General features: G+C 48.1%; 1 long non-coding RNA gene across 1 annotated transcript in view; it reads right to left on the minus strand.

Moving 5' to 3' along the window:
• LOC146830733 (uncharacterized) overlaps window positions 1–16,501 on the minus strand; it is a 28,375-nt gene extending 11,874 nt beyond the window's left edge. Inside the window, exon 1 of the long non-coding RNA XR_014961193.1 lies at window positions 16,154–16,501. This is a non-coding gene — a long non-coding RNA (uncharacterized LOC146830733). The remainder of the gene's footprint in view (window positions 1–16,153) is intronic.
• Window positions 16,502–22,340: the final 5,839 nt, after the last annotated feature.

The following is a 22,340-nucleotide window of genomic DNA, read 5'->3' on the forward strand; positions in this document are numbered from 1 at the left end:
ACACGAAAGCACACACATTTCTCTGGCCAAAGGAAGGTATTTTTTACACAATCGCAAATGAACATATGAGAACACACATACAAACCAAATAAACAGGTCAAAAGTAAGACAGGAGAGAGGCATTAATAAAACTATTGGCAGTTTTCGAGGAGACCCGGACTGATAATTCTACATCACAGTTAGCAAGCAAAGCGTCAGCGCAACCCACACCATATGCAGGTATGGAAGTGTTTATGTCAATTCCCCCCGCATTAGGATATTCCAATCCACCAGTAGTAGGAGCTGGCAGGCCCCCAACCGAACGACAAACTGTTAGACCCAAGCATAAGAAACAAACATACCAGCATGCCCAGACAATTCTAGCACAGCCCAAGTCTAGTGGAAAGGTTCCCAGAAGCTCGCCCCCCCCCCGTCTGTCCGTAGAGTCCGACATATTCAACCCCACCAGCATGGAAAACACGCACTCCCACTGGTTCAGGTGAGCATACATGAGTGACAGGGAGATTTGTGGCACTTCTAGACAGTGTTACAGCTTGTGGGGGAGAGGACGGGAGCCCCAGTCCCCGGCAACTGGTGAAGAGGGTGAGGTTACAGGATTTGCTCAGGTAGCCTGAGGAAACAACAGAGAACGAATCTGAGGGTGAACCCCAGGTGAAGCATGAGGAGAGCGAAACCTTAGCAATTCCTTTTCTGTACCCCCCGTCCAATCTGAGATAGACAGGAGGCACAGAGGGGGCACCATAGGGAAGGACACTGTTTGGCCCCAGGACTTTGTAGAAAAGAAGTTCCTAGAGGAAGCAAGACCACCGCACCAGTGCACAAATATGTCCACTCCTGCCAATGTCCCAGGGTGGCCCTTAACATCTTTGGGGCCACCTTCTTTAAAGACAAGTGGACCCCAGAAACGGAATTCCAGTGCAGGGCTGTTCATCTCATTCATGCAGTGGGAAATGAGTCACATAGGAGGGATTCCATTGCTAGCATAGACACCATGTGCCAGAAAATCGTGGATGGTGAGTTTATTAGGTATAGGTGGTTGGAGGTGAAGGGGCAAACCCTAATTGTCTGAAAACTTACACTGTACTCTTTGTGTTTCAGAGGCAAAGGAACCACACCATTGGGGAATAATGAAAACTGCGGCATGATACTGCACATACTGGACCTGCAATGGAGCAGCTCCTCATTGATGGATTTCTATTGGCAATGGGGTAACCTTGCCTGCACTTAGCTCATTCCCGGATGGTGGGGCCTCTGCACTCTCATGACCATACACACCCCAACCCTGGTCATCCCTGGAGAAGATCTGTCTGAGTTGTCTCAACATCTGTTACAGAAGAAAACAACTCTGTTGCATCAGGCTTGAAGGAGAAGAACTGATGATTAATTTGACTGGGCTCAGTACAAAGACATTCCAGAGGAATTTGGACTGTTCACAGAGACTCAAGTAAACGCTGGAGGGTCTATACCCTTCATCACAATGCAAACAAGGCAAACACCTGCTGGTTGCTAATAACCAGTTGGGAATCGATGAAGATGATCAACAATTCTGAGCTAGGGCTAAACGCTATCAAGGAAGAACTAAGAGCCATTTGTCTTATGGTGATGCAAAATCGGTGGGGTGTGTGCCAAGATTGGTGCTTCCTGTTATACTTCTATTCCCAGAAATGATATGGATAATGTGACATTAGCTTGTGCCATCCAAGAACTGCATTGTCTGCAAGTCGATATGAAGAAGGATGGAGGTGTTCCGGAGCAGGACTGGTCTCATAGCATCTTTTCGTGGATCCCTCTATAGGTGTCCAAACTATTCACGGCACTAATGCCAGTTTTCATTGTTGTACTTCTGTTGAGTGGTTTCCTACATGTGGGGGTTTCCTGCTGTAGAAACACAGTCCTCAAATTAGGTAGTAAGCACATAGACAGGGAAAAAGTAACAGATACTACAGACACACACTTTGGAATAATATAACTGTCATGAGATATGCGGAGGATAGAGTAGTTGTAGAATTAACTAGTGGGGGGAGTGTTGGAATGGGTAAATATGATGCCAATGAATACCTTGATATGTGGAGACCCAAAAACAGCAATACTAATAAATGCAATTTCAACGTTTGCCATAACCTGTGCCCTCATAACAATTTACCCATAAATGCAATGTCAATGTATGCCATAATCTATGCCCGCACAACAGTGTTGATACCGTCAGTAATGAAGTCAATGTAGGCCATAATCCATGCAGTAATTACAATGTCGTTACCAGTAGAAACCATGTTGATGTACGTCATGATCTAGGCATGTATAACTATGTCAATATCAGTAAAGACACAATCGATGTACATTATGATAATTGTATGCACAATGTTGAGAACGTCGATAAAAATAATACCAGTGACTATCATATTATTTTCAGGAGTTCCAATGCCCTTGCAAAAACCAAAGGAAATGATGGACGGAGTGTTGAACATTGCAAGCACTCACCCCCAGTCAACAGATCTGGGTTTAATCCATCACCGTTCTTTAGCCCACTCTGCCACCCCAGTTCAGACATGGCCATATGCAAATCAGTAACCCACAAACTAGGAGGTAGAGAAACGGTCAACTTAATGTTTAGCATTTGCTTAGTTGATTGAGGGAAGCACACATGCTCTGTAAAAACTGCCCTCACCCACAACAAGTTGTGGCATGCTTCATCATCGGGCTGCTACTAACGCCTCTGCGCAGACCAACGCTAGAGGCGGAGCAATAGGGAGGGGTAAACAATACAACAATGATACAAACAGACAAAAAGGCAGGATCCTTAAGTGCAGAAATAATAAATGTTAAAACTGACCCAGGGATATCACTATAACATTTTTATTCCTGGATTCCCTAGTCAGATTAAAAAGGTATATATAAAGAGACATATATACACCCAATGGATAGTGGTGGAATGAGTGTATTTAGGTGCTCACCACCCCTCCATCTGCATAGCGGTCAACATGTTTCTGCCGGTTCTAGATCAATTTTCCGGCATTCCTCAGGACAAGTCAGAACCCTATGCCTTTTTACAACCCCTCTTACTACCCACAGTTGTGGGTTAATACTCCACCTGTAAGTTTGGAGTCTGTGATGTCTCTTACTCTTTCTCAATGGGAACTGAAAGGTAAAAGACACAACAGTGACTCTTGTCGTCACAACAAAATACAGATAAAATATTATATTATGTGTGCTCCCAAACCAACAAAATCAAATGCCAAACCCTCAATTGGTGTGACCCAACATTACAACATATGTGGTGCAAAATTCACCTTCATCAATCAGCAGGCAAGCACTGGCCCTCGTAATGGTATATCCTTGAGCACATAATTTGTGCTTCATATCCATTCATACAAATACTCCACATATAAACAAAGAAGAGAGGAACGCGCTGTGACAAGTGAGAAACCACTCTTCAAAGTGCCATTGTGCTGTTAAAAACATACTGGGTACTACTCCCCATTACTTAATCAAGGATTTCCATTTTTAAATCACAAAGGGCCTGAGATGTTTCCTTTAGCCCAATTCTTACCAGAGTTTATTATGTAAGACAATGGAACTGGCATCGGAGTAGAGAGCGACCCTCTGTAGTCAAACACTGTGAGGGAAAACACATAGATGTGCGCCATCTTTACATTCACGTTCCACTTTTCACAAGCGCCCACGGAGATCTTAGCCCTTAGTATACTGGTAACAGATGAGTGCCCAAGTATAACCACTCTACAAAAGTTTTTAGAACACCCATAGTTACCAGTGTAGTCAAACGCGTGTATCTGCCCCCTTAATGGAGAGAGAGGCGCGTATATTTCCCACCATGATGGACTGGCAGGACTACTCCTTCTGCCACGAGTTATCTTGTAAAATTACACTATTGAGTATTAGGGTTACGTCCTCGAAAGAAGTGTAATATAAAAGCTAGCTCCCGTTAGTCCCTAGCTGCATCCCCCTTACTTCGTCAAGAGTGGTGCGCCACCAACGTGATCCGTCTCTCCTGGTGCCGTGTAGTTTCCTCTCGTAACCATCCCCTTCGCCTTTTCTCTTCCGCTATCATGTCACGTGATGCGTGCGTGCGTGTGTCATGGCTCGCATCACGTATCCAGATCAAAGGGAGCCCATAACACTAGACCGCTAACCTTCCTTATCCACCTTGGGACAGCGTCTATAGTCCACGCGAGGAAATGTACCGTTAATATATATATCTATCACATGGCGCGTGCATCAGACATTCCAGGCTTGGTAGCAGGAAATTGCTTGCATCATACTATGTTTCTAATATATCTATATATATATATATATACCAGGTCCGACGTGCACACCCTGTTAGTATTCATTCAATCCTGCCTTTTTGTCTGTTTGTATCATTGTTGTATTGTTTACCCCTCCCTATTGCTCCGCCTCTAGCGTTGGTCTGCGCAGAGGCGTTAGTAGCAGCCCGATGATGAAGCATGCCACAACTTGTTGTGGGTGAGGGCAGTTTTTACAGAGCATGTGTGCTTCCCTCAATCAACTAAGCAAATGCTAAACATTAAGTTGACCGTTTCTCTACCTCCTAGTTCGTGGGTTACTGTAATTTAGTGGAGGATGAGGTAGGGATTTTTTCCTTCTCCCCCTTCTTTTTGTTGTGAATATTACATATGCAAATCAGTCTGACCCTGTGCCTCATGGGAACAGTCCAGCCCGAACTGCCAAGCCATGTCTTCCCTGGACCGGAAACAAGCTTCCTAGGACCGGTTTCTGGCATTTCAGCCGTCTTCAGCCAGGCTTGCTTGAATCCAGTGGCAAAGTGAGCAAGGGACTCACGTCTGAGCATACCCTGCCAACTTATGGCAAACAAAGCAAAAACCAAAGGAAATGATGGACGGAGTGTTGAACATTTCAAGCACTCACCCCCAGTCAACAGATCTGGGTTTAATCCATCACCGTTCTTTAGCCCACGGGGGGCGTGGCTTGGGCGCCGATGGCGATGGTCGCCTGAGAGCTCGGCTCCGGGACTGAGCCCGTGATTATCCTTTAAATCGGCGGCTGTGGGGCACCCCGACCCCCGCATTTTGGTGACCAGCCCGACGGAGGCCTGCCGGGGCCCCCGGCGCGATCGGCAAGAGCGGTGACCCGGTGAAAATCGCAGTTAAGGGAACTGCGGAGTGTGACCCAACATGGCGCCCGGACTTCTTTGTCCCCTTGGCCGGATCCGATAGACTGGAGGACCGTCGCTGATGGCGGGGCGCCCCCTGCTCGGCAATCTCCCGGTGGGGATTGAAGCTGGACATCGGTCAGAGTGGTCTCTTTCCCGGGGGATTACACTCGGATGAACGGATGCCCTCGCCATAGCGGATCCCACGCGGGGACAACTGGGGATCCCGACGGTGGCCCCACTCCCCGCATCGCACTTGGCTACTTTCTCCTGGCTGACCCACTCCCATGGGAGGCGCAACCCTTTGGAGCCGCGAGTTATCCGATAGAGCTGGTGACACTCGCTCCGGGACTCGGTCGGCCGTGTGGGCCTGCCCGGCCCGGCGACGATTGTCCCCGCCTCCTCCGCGGTGCCCCCGGACGACACGGTGGTGGCACGGGCCGCGGCTGGGACGATCCAACGGGCCCTGGAGACGGGGATCTCCGGCACTCGACCTGAGGCCTAGCACCCGAGGGAGTCGTAGCCGGTGCCGACACTCGGGGACGCCTGCTCCGGGGCCCGGACGGAGAGCGGCCGACGACATGGGGAAACCTAGAGGCGCCAAGGGGACTGCCCCGGTCGTCTCGGACCTGGAGACCCAGGACAAGGAGGAACGCGGGGGCCCAGAGGAGGCCGGCGGTGCACCTCTGCAGCAGCAATTCGACCGCGTTTTGGAGGCAATAGCGACCACGCGCTCGGCCCTCCAGCAGGACATTGCCCAGGTGGCGACGAGCCTGGGTCTCCTTAGAGCGGACCACGGCAAACTGTCGGACCGGGTCAAGGAAGTGGAGGGCTCGGTGAAAACCTTGGAGCCGGCACAGCGCACCCTGGCCGCGGAAGTGAAAGAGGCCTTATCCCGGATCACGGTCCTCGAGCAGAGAGCGGAGGATGCGGAAGGCCGTAACAGGAGGAACAACATTCGTGTGGTAGGCCTACCGGAAAAGATCGAGGATGGCGACATGGTGGCGTATCTGGAGGCCTGGCTCCGCGACACGGTGGCCCCGGAGGGTCTGTCCTCCTTCTACACCCTGGAGCATGCCCATAGAGTCCCGGCAAGGCCGCCGCAGCAGGGCCGTGCCCCGCGGCCGGTGGTGGCGCGGTTGTTGCACTTCAGGGATAGGGACCTGATCCTCAATGCCGCCAGACATAACGGGCCATTCAAAGTGGCGAACAGCCAGGTGAACATCTTCCCGGATTACACCTATGAGACTCAACGCAGACGGTTCTCCTTCCTGGCGGTCAAGCGCGAGCTCCGGAGCGAGGGCATCCAGTACTCGCTCTTCTACCCGGCGAGGCTCCGCGTAATTGTCGATGACAAGACCCGGTTCTTCGACACCCCAGAGGACGTTTGTCACTGGCTCGAACTATATAGAGCGGGGAAAGGTGGACCCGGCTCCTCGCCTCGACGGATGGCAGAGCCGGGACAGAGGCGGAGATCCAGGAGGCCTCGAGGTCGTGGGGGCCGATCGGGGGGTCCCTCAACTGTGGAGACATCGACGGAGCGGAGGGGAGTACTGGAGGTGCTGACGGCGCTGTCTGGGTCGCGGGACGATGCCACTGTGGAGGAAGGGGTCCCGGGTGACGAGGGGGGTTCAACAGACTCCGAGGGATCTGTGCCGGACAGTGGTCATACGCCGGAGATCACACCACAATCGGTGGAGGACATACTAGATGGACAGGGGTAGCAGGGTGTGCTTCTTCAGTTTGGGTGGGGGCCCGGCGGGGGGATGGCGGGGGACGGTAAGAGTTGCTGTCTATCGGGGTAGGATGGGTGGGGTGCCCTGGACTGGCCCCCTGGGGGGGGGGGTTTTCGTGACATTGTTTTGGGCTTGCTCTAGTCCTGGTGGCCTGGGCGACGAGGGCCCATTGCCTCCGTCCAGCCCGCACCTGGCCCTTAAGGCCTTCCTGTGGTGGCGACTGCAGGATTAGTAGGGTGTAGTGGGTTGTTAGCGAGTGTGGTTTGGATGGGAACTAGATGGTGCTATTTGGGTCCTGTTCTGGGGAGGGTGGATGGGGAGTTGATTAATTTTTGGGTTGTTCAGTTTTGGTTGGGGAAAATGGCCGCCATCAGTGCTGTGAGGATAGATGTCCTTGCATGGTTGGGACCCAGCTGGGGAGACTTTGCGAGACTGATATGGGACAATGGCTGAGGTTGCCAATCTGAAATGTGTTACTTGGAACGTACGGGGGCTTCATACAATGTCCAGGCGTCACAAGGTCCACGCTTACTTAGTGCGTAGGGGGATACAAATGGCGCTGCTACAGGAAACCCATCTGAACAAGGCGGAAGGGGCGGCGCTACAGCGTAGATGGAGAGGGCAGGTCTTTTGCACCTCGTACTCCGCGTATGCCAGAGGGGCGCTGATTTGGGTTAGGGCTGGGGTCCCCTTCCAAGTCACGAACACAGTGATAGATCCAGAGGGGCGCTATGTGGCCATTTCGGGGACTTTGGGAGGGAGAGACCTAAACGTTTGCTGTGTGTATGCTCCTAATGTCGACCAGACTGCCTTCCTTTCCAGGTTATCGGGCTCGCTGGCCCACTGCCTCTCCGGGCCCATCCTGCTGGGTGGAGACTTCAATTCTGTAGTGGATGTAGACAATGACCGCTCGCACCCACCCCTCCCTGACTCTCCGGTTCGTCGTTTGGCTAGGGACCGTCGGGACTGGCAGACTCACTGGGGTCTAACGGACATTTGGAGGGCGCAACACCCCACAACTAGGGACTACTCCTACTTCTCGAGCCTCCATGAATTGCACGTTCGACTGGACGGATTTCTTGGCTTGCCCGAATTGGTTTCGGCGGCGGTCCGGTCTGAATATTTGACCAGAACCATTTCTGATCATAACCCCCTCTTGTTGGACCTTCGCTGGTTTCCCGGGGTACCAGCGGTGCCCACCTGGAAATTGCGTCCCGAGACCCTTGAGGACAGTGTCTTTAAGGCGGATCTGGGTGACACGATCTCGGAGTACTTCGCGTCCAACGGTGGCACCGCGAGCACGAGAGCGTTAGAGTGGGACGCTTTTAAGGTGGTGGTGAGGGGGTACTGCATTTCTAAACAGGTCGGGGTGCAGCGAGTTATCCTCGCAGACCTGGAGACAGCGGATCGGAAACTCCGCGAGTTGGAATTACGCCGCCCAGGGCGCCCAGACTTACAGGTACGCACGGCGGAGGCGAGAGAGGCGGTGGCGGCGGAGGTCGAACGGCTCCGCTGTTTTGACTATAAAGCCTATACGGTTCGGTCCATCGCAGAGGGGGATAGGTCGAGCGCGCTGTTGGCCTGGCTGGCCAACCCTACGCGGCAGACTTCACTGACAACGTCCATGCGTAGGGCAGACGGAACCCTGGTGTATACTCAGCCTGCGATTCTGAGCTGCTACCGGCAATACTATGAGTGCTTATACCGCAGTCGCTCTGGCCGAGACCCTGACCTGCTAGATAATTATTTACGGCCCCTAGAGATTCGAACAATGGAGCAGGAGGTGGCGAAAACCTTGGGGGCCGACATAGAACTGGGAGAGATCCGTAGCACCATTAAAAAGATGGCGAGAAATAAGACCCCGGGCCTGGACGGGCTTCCTGTAGAGTTCTACGCGGCCTATGCCGACCTCCTAGCCCCTAGGCTGTTGGTGGTATATAAAGAGGCGAGGAGGCTGGGGCGTCTTCCAGGCTCGATGTGTGAGGCCTTGGTGGTCCCGCTCCTCAAGCCCGGCAGGGACTCATCCGATCCGGGGTCCTACCGTCCCTTATCGATGCTGACGGTGGATTATAAAATACTGAGCAGCATCTTGGCCACGAGGCTGCTTGGGCACATGAGTTCCTTGGTGCATGAGGACCAGGCTGGCTTTATCCCCAGGCGTAACACGACCATGAACATTCGCAGGTTGTGCCGCCTGCTTGGGGAACCGCTTGTAGACGCCCCGTGCCCGGTTGTCCTATCAGTGGACTTAGAGAAGGCTTTTGATAGCCTGGAATGGGACTACCTTTGTACTGTGTTGCGGAGGTTCGGCCTCGGGGAGGGTTTCGTCAGATGGACCAGGGTGCTGTACGCCTCGGCGTCGGCCAGGGTCCGGGCGGGACCGCTGATTTCCTCACGATACCCGGTGGAACGGGGCACGAGGCAGGGCTGCTCGCTGTCCCCACTGCTCTTTGCGCTGGCGGTGGAGCCTCTTGCGTTGCATCTCCGGTCGGGGGCCCATTACGCGGGCCTATGGACCCTGTCGGGCCCGCACTACGTCTCACTATACGCAGACGACCTGTTGCTCTTCCTAGAAGACCCGCTTGCTGCTCTACAGGGAGCTGCGACGGCGCTCACGGAGTTTGGGGAGGTCTCGGGCCTCCGAGTGAATTGGACTAAGACTTGTCTTTTCCCGATTCGCAGGGGCACCCCTACACCTGCTTTAAGTAGGGAGATTAGATGGGAACCCGACTGCTTCAAATATCTAGGGGTGTATGTTTATCATGAACCCTCTGGCCTCCTCGATGGGAACATTGCCCGGGGCATCCGGGCACTTCGAGGCAGTATGGGCTTTTGGGCCACGCTGCCGCTTTCGGTGGCAGGGCGGATTGCTCTGCTTAAAATGGTGGCGCTCCCCCGGATGTTATATTATTTCCGGACACTACCGATCTGGATCCCACCGACCACGTTTCGACTATTACGGTCACTGATAGTCGGATTCCTTTGGGGCTCGGGCCGCCGGCGGGTGGCCCTCAAGACCCTGATGAGGCCGAAGGAGGAGGGTGGGCTCGCGGTGCCGGACTTCGAAAAGTATTACTTAGCGGCGCAGCTCCAGACCTTCACCCAGGAGATTGCTCGGGAGTTCCGGGGCCCCGAGGATAGGAGGGGTACGGGTATGGCCAGGCATGTTCTCTCCTTCATAGTGATGAGGCAACGATTGGCCTTGCAGGACTTGTCAATGGAGGAGCGGACCGTTCGCCTGTGCTGGAACCGAGCTCACGCCCGGGGCCACCAGCGAACACCGTATGCACCCGAAATACCGCTGGGGATGCTAACGGCTTTGCCCCATGGGGGTGATTGGTCGCGCTTGGCGACCTGGGAGGACGCAGGTCTGCAGCTCATCGGTGATCTATATGAGGACGGGACGATCCTGCCATTCCAGGAGCTCATTGATCGCTTCGGGATTCCCCGCGGCGACTTTTTGCTGCACTCGGCCCTTGTTCGAGCGATCCAGGCGCACTGGCGGTCCGGGCAGGCGGAACCCCCTTTATCCCCGGTGTGCCAATACGTGATGATGTCCGCGGGCACGGTAAGGGCGGTCACTTGCCTTTACGGTAGACTGCTCAACGAGGGGCTGGCTCCCCTCACCACCCTGAGAAACCGATGGGAGGAGGACATTGGCAGGGAGATCCCAGAGACGACCTGGGCTCAGTTGGTGCGGCGAGCCTGGAAGGGCACACGCCACGCCCGCTTTCAATTAGTCCATTATTATGTGCTCCATAGAGCATATTTGACCCCGGTGAAAATCAGGCGATATTTTGCTACGGCATCGGCGGAGTGCCCCAGGTGCCCGGCCCAGGAGGCGGACCTTCTCCACATGCTGTGGGCCTGCCCGGGACTGTCGGCCTATTGGGAGGAAGTGGGGAAGACCCTGGAGGAGACGACGGGGCGATCCCTTTCGTTGGATGCGGCGGTGGGTCTCCTGCACTGGTTCCCTCATACCCCCAAGAATAAAATATCTAGTAAATTCATTGATTTGGGGCTGCTCCTTGCTAAACGGGAGGTGACCAGGAACTGGAAGGCACGGGCCGGCCCGACGGGGAGCCGGTGGCACAGCGAATTTTTGAAGTGGGCAGCAGGGGAGAGCACGCTTAGATACCAGCTAGCTTGGAGGCAGCGTAACGAGAAGGCCGAGGAGACAGCGCTGGAGTGGGAGATGCTAGTGCAGGCCCTCAGGGATTATTGCGCCCCCGGCGACGCCGAACGTGAGGAAGCGGCGCGCCCCGAGTCCCATTAGATGGTTGCACTTCTCAGCTTTATTGGTTTTCCCTATGGGTCCTCTAGAAGATCCGGTTGCGGTTGATGCCGCGCGCTGATGGCGGGGGGGGGGGGGGGTTCCTGGGATTGGGGTGTTTTGAGGGTGGGGGGTTCTTTTGGAGTTATAGGCTTGTTTAGAAAAGCAGATGAAGGACAATGGATCTTCCGGGCCAACCTCGACATCCTCCGGAGCCCCCATTGAATTTCGCCGCCCGACCCCAGGGTTGTGGGCTGAATGGCTGTGTAAGCAACATCCGGAGGGGGATGGAGGGCTGTGTTTCAATGCTTTGGTTTGAGATATAATGTTGGCCGATCATGTAACGATTTACTGATTCCTGCAATAAAAATAATTTAAAAAAAAAAAAAAAAAACGTTCTTTAGCCCACTCTGCCACCCCAGTTCAGACATGGCCATATGCAAATCAGTCTGACCCTGTGCCTCATGGGAACAGTCCAGCCCGAACTGCCAAGCCATGTCTTCCCTGGACCGGAAACAAGCTTCCTAGGACCGGTTTCTGGCATTTCAGCCGTCTTCAGCCAGGCTTGCTTGAATCCAGTGGCAAAGTGAGCAAGGGACTCACGTCTGAGCATACCCTGCCAACTTATGTGAACAAAGCAAAAACCAAAGGAAATGATGGACGGAGTGTTGAACATTGCAAGCACTCACCCCCAGTCAACAGATCTGGGTTTAATCCATCACCGTTCTTTAGCCCACTCTGCCACCCCAGTTCAGACATGGCCATATGCAAATCAGTCTGACCCTGTGCCTCATGGGAACAGTCCAGCCCGAACTGCCAAGCCATGTCTTCCCTGGACCGGAAACAAGCTTCCTAGGACCGGTTTCTGGCATTTCCTTTGGTTTTTGCTTTGTTCCAATGACCTACCCATCAAACCTGAGTCAGAAATATGTGGTCAGGCAGGTTCTGAGACCCACACCAACACATATCAAATGACAGGTCACAGGTAGGGTCTCTGTTAACCCAAAGACAAACGCGCTCCCAGGGAAAACCCTGATCAATCCCACAGATAGATAGTTGCGCCACAAGCAGGTCCGAAGAAATTAGCTGCAATAAAACACGTTTGGCCAAAGGCTTAAGTTCCCCAAAAATACCACTAAGCTAGATACCACATGCCGATAGGAATACTAAGCCAATCAGGACACGACATGCACGCCACATGTTGTGATCATGCACTCCTCATGCCGGACATCTGGACACATACACACTGGCTGACACTAGCTCTCCTAGAGGTCAAAGGTCATCTGTGTCCTTATTAATTTATGACTGAGATGCCATTTTTAGGAATGCAGAAATTACTCTATTATACATCACAAGATGTATATAAAGTCAGCCAAAACGTCTGTTGAGACTCACCCGGCCGCTGTGTTTCATTAAACCAACTTGTTCCCGTTTTGCCAAACGCTTTTTCTCTTTTAATTTCTTTGATGTAAATTCATATCCAAGCAACACTGTCCTCCAGAGGCGGGAGCCAGGATTCTTTACGCCTGGGATAGTGAAACACTCACAACCTCCACAGCACATGCACAAAGCCAATAAGTTGCGAGGCGCCTGCATGGGGTCGAGCAAGTTAGGAGATTCACCAGAGTAGCAAGGTGACCTAGAACTGCTGGACCAGTCCCAGTTCATCGTCATCATCACTAGGCAGATTTCGGTGGGAGTTTTTGGCCTTGGCCCCAGACTCTCTATGTCCTTATGATCTCAGCTTTCTTTTTCCTTTCAAGTCTTTAAAATCTCCAAAGACTGGCCACTGTACCATACCCTTCCAAAGTAGCGACAAGAGCATTCCCCTCGTTAGAAGTCCCTAGCCACAAGCCGGGAAAAGCAGGTCCAAATGCGCAGAAAGGAAGCAGTACATTGTCCGAGGGAGAGGGTGTGCCTGGAGAGGGGAATCCCCAGTGTCCATCACATCCATGTTACTCATCCAACGGTGGATGGAGTTGAACCATTTAAAACTTAATCCTGGGAAGACCGAGTTGGTACTCCCGGGCAAAAGCTCGATCAGCTGGGGCCCTCATTTCTGGCCGTCAACAATGGGATCCCTTCCTTCCCCCTCTCCCTCGGTGAAAATCCTCGGGATCACCATTAACTCTGATCTCTCTCTGAATAGCCAGCTAGGAGCGGTGATCTCGTCCAGCTTCTATCAATTGCGCAAAATTAGAAAAATTGCTCATCTACTCACTCACTCTGCCCTCATTCATGTGGTACTCGCCTTGGTCCTGTCCCGATAAGACTTTTCAAATTCTATTTATTTAGGCCTCCCCCTGTTCTTGTTTAAACGCTTGCAAACTGTGCAAAATCAAGCGGCCAGATTAATCTTCAAGAACCGTGGTGGGAGTTCGGCGAAACCACTGCTGGCCACTCTTCACTGGCTACCCATAGCCCAAGGGTAATATTTAAAGTAGGATGTTTGGCCTTTAAGGCTCTTCACGGGAAAAGTCCCATGTTCATTAACAACCTAATAATCAAACATGAGCCTACCCGCAATCTTCGCTCTGCTCATCAGTCCCTTCTCACTTTACCCTCCTTCAAACGGAAGCGTCAAGGCGGGTGTCGATTCGCTTTTCTTGCCCCAAAGTTGTGGAATTCTTTCCCCCTGTCGCTCAGGAAATGTACCAAGCTTATGGAGTTCCGGGGAGCCTTGAAGACCTGGCTATTCAAGCAAGCTTCGGGGTAGGTTAACTGTTTTTCATTCTATCCTCATTATCAGCACCATGAAACCTCTGGGTGCCCGTGCGCTTAATAAATTCAGAATAACATAACATAACATAACAGCTCCAGGTGAGAGTAGAATGTTGAATGCGCTCTTCCCTGTATCAGGTCTAGCAACTAACCAACGCACCAAGACACCATCCGGAAAAAAAGCAGCAGGCCTCTGATAGAGCGTAAATTGCTCTGTTGGTTGTAGGGATGCATTATAATCATGGGTAGTTCGCACCCTCATATAATCTTTCATTGTGTTAACATTTGTGCCATTAGATTGTGTATTGTAATCACGTGTAAGGTGAAGTGATAAGCATATTTTAGTTTAACACGGAGAAATCCATATTGCAATTGCCTATGACTAGATAAAAACCTTAATGTGAAGAATTGTACATGTGACTAATGAACGTTATAATTTGTATGCTTATGTAAAGCATTGATTTAAATGTGCTTAGTAATAATGGTTATGTATACGCGTGCTTTATGGAATTACGTGCTGTTTCTTATGTTGACTGAATTCTGTAGGCCTAATGTGTATTTCTCCCTGCTGCTCTCGTGATGGGTTTTCCAGTAGAATTCATATGTAAGCAGATCTTGCTCTTTCTCATGTTTTCCGTTGCAAGTGGAGAAACGCATCTTTGTTAGTTGGAATAATGTCTTTGTTTTAGGAGTTAGGCTTCAGGAGGAGAAGATACATTGAACGGCGATGCTGATAATGTGGGATGGTGTACATTCTCACCGGAGAGAGCCTGGCAATCAAGGTTATCGAACCAAGGACTGGTAGCATCACCGCCGCATGGAAAGTTACCTACAAGGAGGGGTCTTGTGTGGATGGGGTGATGTCGCACAGCCTTATAGGATGTTCTGAATCAATTCTTCTATTGAATTAAGGGACAGAGGCCGGGGAATTCTGCCTTGCCTTGAGAAGAGAGAGCATCTTAGAATGAGCTCTGTAGCTTTATGCTATCAGGAAGCCGTCATGAGCTGACACCTTTTAAGACCTTGCCTTGCGAAATGCTAAATAGGGATGTCACGTTAGCGAAAGTGTTGGGACAGACTAATGCTTTTTACCTATGAACCTCCAATAATGGGAGCTATTGACATTAGAGCGGTACCTTTCTGTGTTCTGATTCTCAAATTAGTTATTGTGTATGCTGGACCATCTTAACTTCACCTGTAGATTTGGCTTTGTATTAGTTCCAACTTATTTCTACACCCTTGTCTAGAGGTGTTTGTATGTCCAGCTGATCTTGGCTTTATAATAAACTAACTAAACTTTGAATTGTGAGTCTGTGATAGTTCAGAGTCATGGTTCATTGGAACTGTAACGCATAATTGGCTAATGGTATTTCTCTCCCCTCCACACTTCCAAGCAGACAAAAAGAGCCAGGGCAGGGGTTCCAGAGTAAGTCTAGAACGGGGTACCTGGCTCCTTCACCCCGACCTCGGACACCACAAAATGGCATAATCAAGGATACATGGGGGCCACAGAACAACTTTCCGACCCCCTTCGCCTCCAGATTCTCTCTAGAGAAAGGGTAGAGTTGAGATAGCTGGCACCACAAGGGAGGGTCACATTGCACACCGCATGCTGGTAACTGAGATACACATGTGAACTCGGGGCACATTGCAAACCACCAACAACGCATAACAGCAAAACATCCCTTCCTAGTACAGTCCTGTGACCTCTTTAGTACTTTAGTACTACTTAGTAATGTAGTCTTTGTGAATTGGGTCTTACTTCATATTCTGTAGGTTTGTAGGTTGTAGTGGATTTCTTTAGCCCTGACCGCACACCTCCTTGTTTTTAACTTTGAAACACTAATTTATGAGGAGATATATGCCACTTTTGAATCATTTGCTTATCCACACATACATTTTCAGCTCAGTACTACATTTTCTTGTGTTGAATATTCTGCACCAGTGTCAGAATATTCCAAACATAAAGGATAGATTTCTACTGTGTGTATGTTTCTCAGCAGTGATTTGTGAAAAGCTATCTGATGTAAATTGTGGTCCAACGCTTAGACTACTACTCTGCAGAAATGTAAATAGCGTTGTGAAATGTGCCCTTAGAATTTTAAAATGTCAGGAATGGTCTCTGTCATGGCTGCTGGATGTCCGGAGCCGTACGAACTACAATAATGGCCGCCGCACGGGGGATGCGCATGTGCAATGACCGGGCAGGTTAAAGCGCGGACGTCCCCGAGCGGCGGCGCTTCGTGTTCCAGATTTTTTTTGCTATTCGGAGCTTACCTTTCGGGTCTTGTCCGGACTCCGGAGCCCCAGGAATCTTCAGCGTTCCTGCTTCTGCGTTGCGTGCTGCGCGGTTCCTTGCTCCAGCAATCTCCCTCCGTTGTTCCTGATGTCGGCGTCCTCGGCGTCCTGACCCCAATCTGTAGATTTCGTTTGTTGTGGTGCTTCCTCCTCTCGAGAGCTCCTGATTTTGGCGCGCACTTCTCTCCATCCGAGTTCCTGACCTTCTTCGTGCTGTGCTCACCTACAACATAAAGGAGAAAATACAAAAAGCCATTTACTGCCACATTTACGGTATTAGCGCTTTGCGCTGATGTTTATTTTTTCTTTTTAAATCTCCCCCTTATACTTATTTGATCAGGCTTTTTCTGACGCTGTGGACATTTGTTCCTTTTCTTGCTTCTTGGAAAAGTGATCCCGAAATAGGAAGGAAGAGAGAGTTATTCGTTTTCTGCCTGAGTTATTAAGGATATTTCCTTTATTTTCCAGTAGACAGTTAAATTGTCTGTTCTGCTGGTGATGGGAGAGATGAGGTGAGTTTCACTCTAGAGCCAAATAGAATATTCATTCTTTCGCCTTGGTCTACCCTTAGCTAACAGTTCCCTATTGATTTCTCCTCTCAGGGTTAGATCCTCGCTAGAAATCACAGCCATATATTATACTACGAAGAAGGGGAACCTTAAGGTATTTAACAACTTAATAGAGAGAATCAGGGACTTAGTTACACCATTACATACTTACCTGATTGATGTTCTTTTCTCTTGTCTACAGATGTTGTGCCTTGTTCTTTGCCTGGTCCTAACGCAGCTTTGGGTGTGACGAGTGTCCTTCTCCTTCCTTGTTTTGTTTCCCTTCTTCCCTGGGTTACCATTGTCACTTTGACTTCGTTGGGTGCAATAGGTGAGTTGGCGAAGTTGTGGACCTTCCTTCATATCCATGACGTTCCTGCGGAAAAAATAGGTGAGACCTTGACAGTCTCAACAACAAAGACAAGTCACTACTCCACCAGGTTTCCTTAATGGAATCTATTTTGCAAGTTCTGAAAGACACTTTATATGACCTGATCTGAACGCTTCACGATACAGTACCCTCTGATGTAATACATGTACAAGTGTACCATTTGCTTGATAGCTTCATATATACCTTCCTAGTAAAATGCCCAGGTACACACTAAAGGTATTATGTTTTCTACAAGCACCTGAAATCATAATTAGTGTCATTTACATGCATCAGTCAGGCAGGAGAAAGCACAAAATATATATTTTTTATCCCTGGCACCTGTTAGTCATCTTAAAATGAACTAGATTCTACATCACATAAACACAATAAAAAACTCCGAAAAAGAGATCACAACTTACATCTCTTTCCTGGAGGCCTTCGCAATGTTTTTCCCAACATTTAATTTGATTCTTGTTGAGAGACTTCACAATAATTATAAGCCATAGTCTTATTTCAGACTGATTGATTCCAGGTAGCCGTTAGAAGTCACCATATTTCAGTGTCGGTATAATTTACAATTTGAGATATGCTGAGAAGAGTAATCCAAACCTTATTTTAAGTAATATCTACTCACCCTTAAAGATTCTTTGTTCGGCCACAATGTCATGGTACTGCTGATTTCCCAACTAACTTATCAGACTCTGGAACAGACAATCTACAACTCTCTTGGGTGTCTCTTAGCGACCTCCTCAAAACAAACAGTCAACAAATAACTAGTGAAAAGTGTGGCATAGCATGACTCTCACAATATGAAGTTAAATGTAGAAGATTTATTAAAAATGCCACAAGCAATATAGGACCAACTAGAGCAGCTTCAAGGGAGTAACTGACTCTTGGAACCTGATGCTGTTGCAGTCAAGTCACTTTTCTTGAGGGTGGTACTAGGTGTCTGATGGTGTCTAAAAACATGTTGACATAAACAAATCTCTATCACCTCTTACACAAATTGCGGCTCATTGTCAGTAACGACTTCTTCTAGGCAACCGTCTCTCCTGAAAACAGTCACAAAAAGTCACTACATCTATCACCTTCACTTCTCAAAACAGACCTTGGCCCACTTTGAAAAATAATTCACTAACACCAAAGCATAATTTCCTCCTGTTGGCAAAATATGGAAAGGACAACATATGTATATGGCCACTTTCTGTCAAGGTCACTCCAGCAAACTCACTGGATTCCTTCACCACATCTGAATTATTACTTATGCACAAGCCACATACCCCTTTTCACTTCCTGTTCTATTTCCAGCCACTAAAACTCAGTGCGGGCCTTAAACTTAATAGCAGACAATCCACTATCACCTTCATGTAAATGTGCCATTATATCCAAAGGGTACAACCAATCACTCTACTCTCTTTAAGATACCTTCCTGATTCAATATCTCTTCCCACACTGACTTTCCAATTCCAGGAACTGCATTTACAACCCAAGCTTATTTTTACATTTGGGAGAATTTCATCTAAGGAAAACTCCGATTCCCACTCTGTCTCATCATGCAGTCATCTGCCACCTCTTTTTCCTCTCCAACCACGGCAATCAGGTAAGCAATCCACATTTTCATTTTTTAACTCCTGAGGCATAATTGATGTCTAATGGATATTCTTGCAACCTATACAGCCACTTGGCTATTCTTTGTGTTGCCTTTCCTGCACCCTTTATTGAAAACGAAGCTATCAGTGGCTTATGATCTGTCCTCCATTAAAACATACTCCCCGCACATACATTCTACAGTGCTGCATGCCCCATCAGAAAGCTAATACTTGTTTCTCAGTAGCAGAATCACTTCTTTCAGCACTCTTGTAAGTAGGTGAGACAAAAGCCACAACTCTTTCTTAACCAGCACAGGACTGCATCAACTGTGCCCCTAGTCTATGCACCTGGCATCAGTGACAAAAATAGTGCAATAATTTGAAGTAAACTCCACAGCCCAAATTATACACTTTTGACACCTTCAAATGCCAGTTGACGCTCATCTGACCATTCAAGCCCCCTTCTTAATAGGTACCGTCAAAGTTAGCATATTATTAGAGATGGTATCTTCAAATAGTATTTCTCCAATATGAGGAAAGAACAGCCTTTGTCTTTGTCTTTAGGACCTGGAGCATTCTTGGTAGCCTCCAACAGTTTTATTTTTGGTTGTATTCCGTTGGTGGTTAGATTGTGCCCCAAATAATCCACCTTAGTGATAGATAAGCTACACTTATTAGCACTAATTGTCATAGCTGCCCATTCAAAAATGGTAAGCACTTTCTTCTGAATTTCATTGTGTTCTTCTAGTTGGTGCCTCAAAGTTGCACCTCACTATGTAAGAATCTTACACATCAAATTCCTCACACCAACTTCTGCAACAAGTGTTGAACTACCACTGATTGTGAAGATAGTCTGAAGGGTATTCGAACAAGGAGTGACAAAAAAGGTAAGTATTTGGAATTGGAATGGAAGACAACTTGGTAGTGTGTACTCGAGAGGTCAATTGTTGAACAGTAGCAGGCATTCTTTACACTTGAAAGCTTCTTATTTATGTTGGGCAATGGATGCCAGTCGACCCAGATACTACCATTGTGATATCTTAAGTTGACACACATTCTGATCGTACCATTAGGCTTACGAGCTATGACAACAGAATGTAACCACTTTGAAGCGCTATTATGTTTTTTTCCTCCTTCAATGGTTCCCATAGAGGCACTTGCACATTCTGAAACTTATGCACTTTGGGAACAGCTCCTGCCTTCCACACTATTTTCAGTGAGTAAAGCCTTTTGAACACACTATTTGTTTATCAAAAAACGTTTTTCCCTTCTCAACAAACTACACCTTGACCTCCACACATCTATCTTTACATTCTAGTTTGGTTTGGAAATGACTCAATAATGGTCATTTCACCCCACAATTACCTTTGAGTTCTACAGCTGGCTAAAACAACATATTCTTGAAAATATTTATTTATCTGTTTTTTCTTATGACTGGAAGTCAATGTCAAACAGGAATCCACATTCAATCAGTGTACACTTTTTGAGGATGCAGTTTATCTACTATATCAATTACTCAATAGAGATAATTACTCTCATACATTACTGATACATGAATTTAATCTTTATACTTAGCTCTTTTTTTGCTTCATGCAATTTTTATCCAAACATAGCAGGTTCACCTCACCCTTATTATGGTGGTTTCATTCTGGCACACACTAGAGAAATGCCCCTCTCTTCTACATTTACAACGCCTAACCTATACTGCGTACCTAGTGCAGGATATTGCTATGTGTTTTCCACTACCAGTTCTGTAACTATTTTTCTCTTGCCTCCATTCGAACCCTCCTTGTATGAACTGGTCACCTTACTACCCACACTCCTGGTCAGCACATCCACATCACTGTCAACTACTTTGTGAGTAATTTATAATCTCCCTTCTTAGCACTCGTCTTTCTTCTGACAAAACTTATCCTCAATATGTTTGGCAGCACAAATAGCTTTCTCAAGTAAAGGTTTCCTTAGACCTAATAACTTCTGCTTGATTCTTAAATTAAATGTATGATTGATCCAATATAATTTCTTTTTGTAGGTTATTGAGTTTACAAGCAGCAGCTAAAGTGCATAACACTGCAACATACTGATCAACTAATTCCCCAAGGATTTGTTCCCTTGAACAGAACTTGTGTTTTTCTACTACTGTGTTGACTTTTTTTCCAAAGTTTACTTGAAATGATCTAAAAGCTACTGCATATACATGATCTGATTATTTAACCATATCAGAACCATCCACCTCTTCTCTATGAATTATGTTAATCATCTGAAATGTTTTTGAAACTCTCCTGCCCTCAACCCAAGACTATTCTTAAGCATAGCAAGTGTCATTTTTGCTATATCAAGATCCCCACCTATTGCCTATAAGTATGTGTCAAACACTTCATGCTAATCATCCCAAGGCATGATGGACACACCTGGAATAGTTAAGGATGTAGATGGAGCTGCTAAAGATTGAATTTTGACAAGACAGTTTAAACTGCTTATTAACAACAACCTACAATACCGTGTGTTCAGAACTAAAACAATGCTGTCTGCGGAGACTGTTGGAAAGATAATGAACTAAAAAAATTAATGTTCACGTTGTCTACAAAAGCATGTAATAATCCACCAATATAATGTTCCGGTCACTGTCACTGTGTATAATTCACTACAGATAATTCCATTGTAGTCACTAGAATATGAGCTGCAAGAATGTGGGATTAGTGGATTTTATGTTCCCTTAGGTTGATTTCCATATGAAGTTGGAGAACGATTGTCTTTGTTATGTATTTCCAGGTGCTCTGCTAGGTTGGATGTAGAAAAATATCCAGAGATGTGTAACATGGTTCTTGTCCGCTAATGTATGCAAATGGATTAGTACCAGTGACTTAAGTCATATATTGAGTGAGGGTGGTATGTTGTTTAAAGGCGAAATTCGAGGGTCAACGAACAAATGTAGACGGGTGCTTGCTTAACGTTGGTCACACAAAGAGGAACAGGGATTGAATGATGTACACAAGTGAAGCATGGAACCACACAGAGGTTCACAAGATACCAATGGTGCATATGAGCGGAGCACAAAACCACATTAATGTGTTATTTATATGTCCTTTGTAAAGCTGTAAAACCCTTCCTCAGTTCTGGTGAAAATCTGATACTAAGGTCCTAAAGTCAGCATTTAGATACTTCAGACAAATGACTTGCCCTCGCTTCTCACAACTTTCCCACTCATTATCTGGCCAGGGTAACTTGGATGGGCTAGAGTCATTTCATCAAATCATTGCTACTGCAACTAAGTGTGAATTAGACAGCACAATGTTGATATGTAGAAAAAGGTTTAATCAAAATGCCACAAGCCATGCAGGACCAACTTAGGCAGCTTCAAGAAAGTAGCTGACTCTGGGAACCTAGCGCTGCCACATTCCATATTCTACAGTGTATGACACAAAACAATCCCATGTCTTCATGGAAATACACCTTGGAAGTGCATAAATATACAGTTGAGGTATAACATGATTTACATTATATTGATAGTGCGGCAAACCAGTTACTGATTCAGTGCCCTCTTTGGCCACTAACTCTGACATGTCCAACCCCGGATCAGAGGCTACAACCTTCTCTCTTCTGAGGCATCCTGGAAACCACATTAGTTACCCACAAAGTCTCCACTGTGAGCAGCATCT

The sequence above is a fragment of the Triturus cristatus genome, chromosome 5_1, assembly GCF_964204655.1.
Source record: "Triturus cristatus chromosome 5_1, aTriCri1.1, whole genome shotgun sequence".
Classification (NCBI taxonomy): Eukaryota; Metazoa; Chordata; class Amphibia; order Caudata; family Salamandridae; genus Triturus; species Triturus cristatus.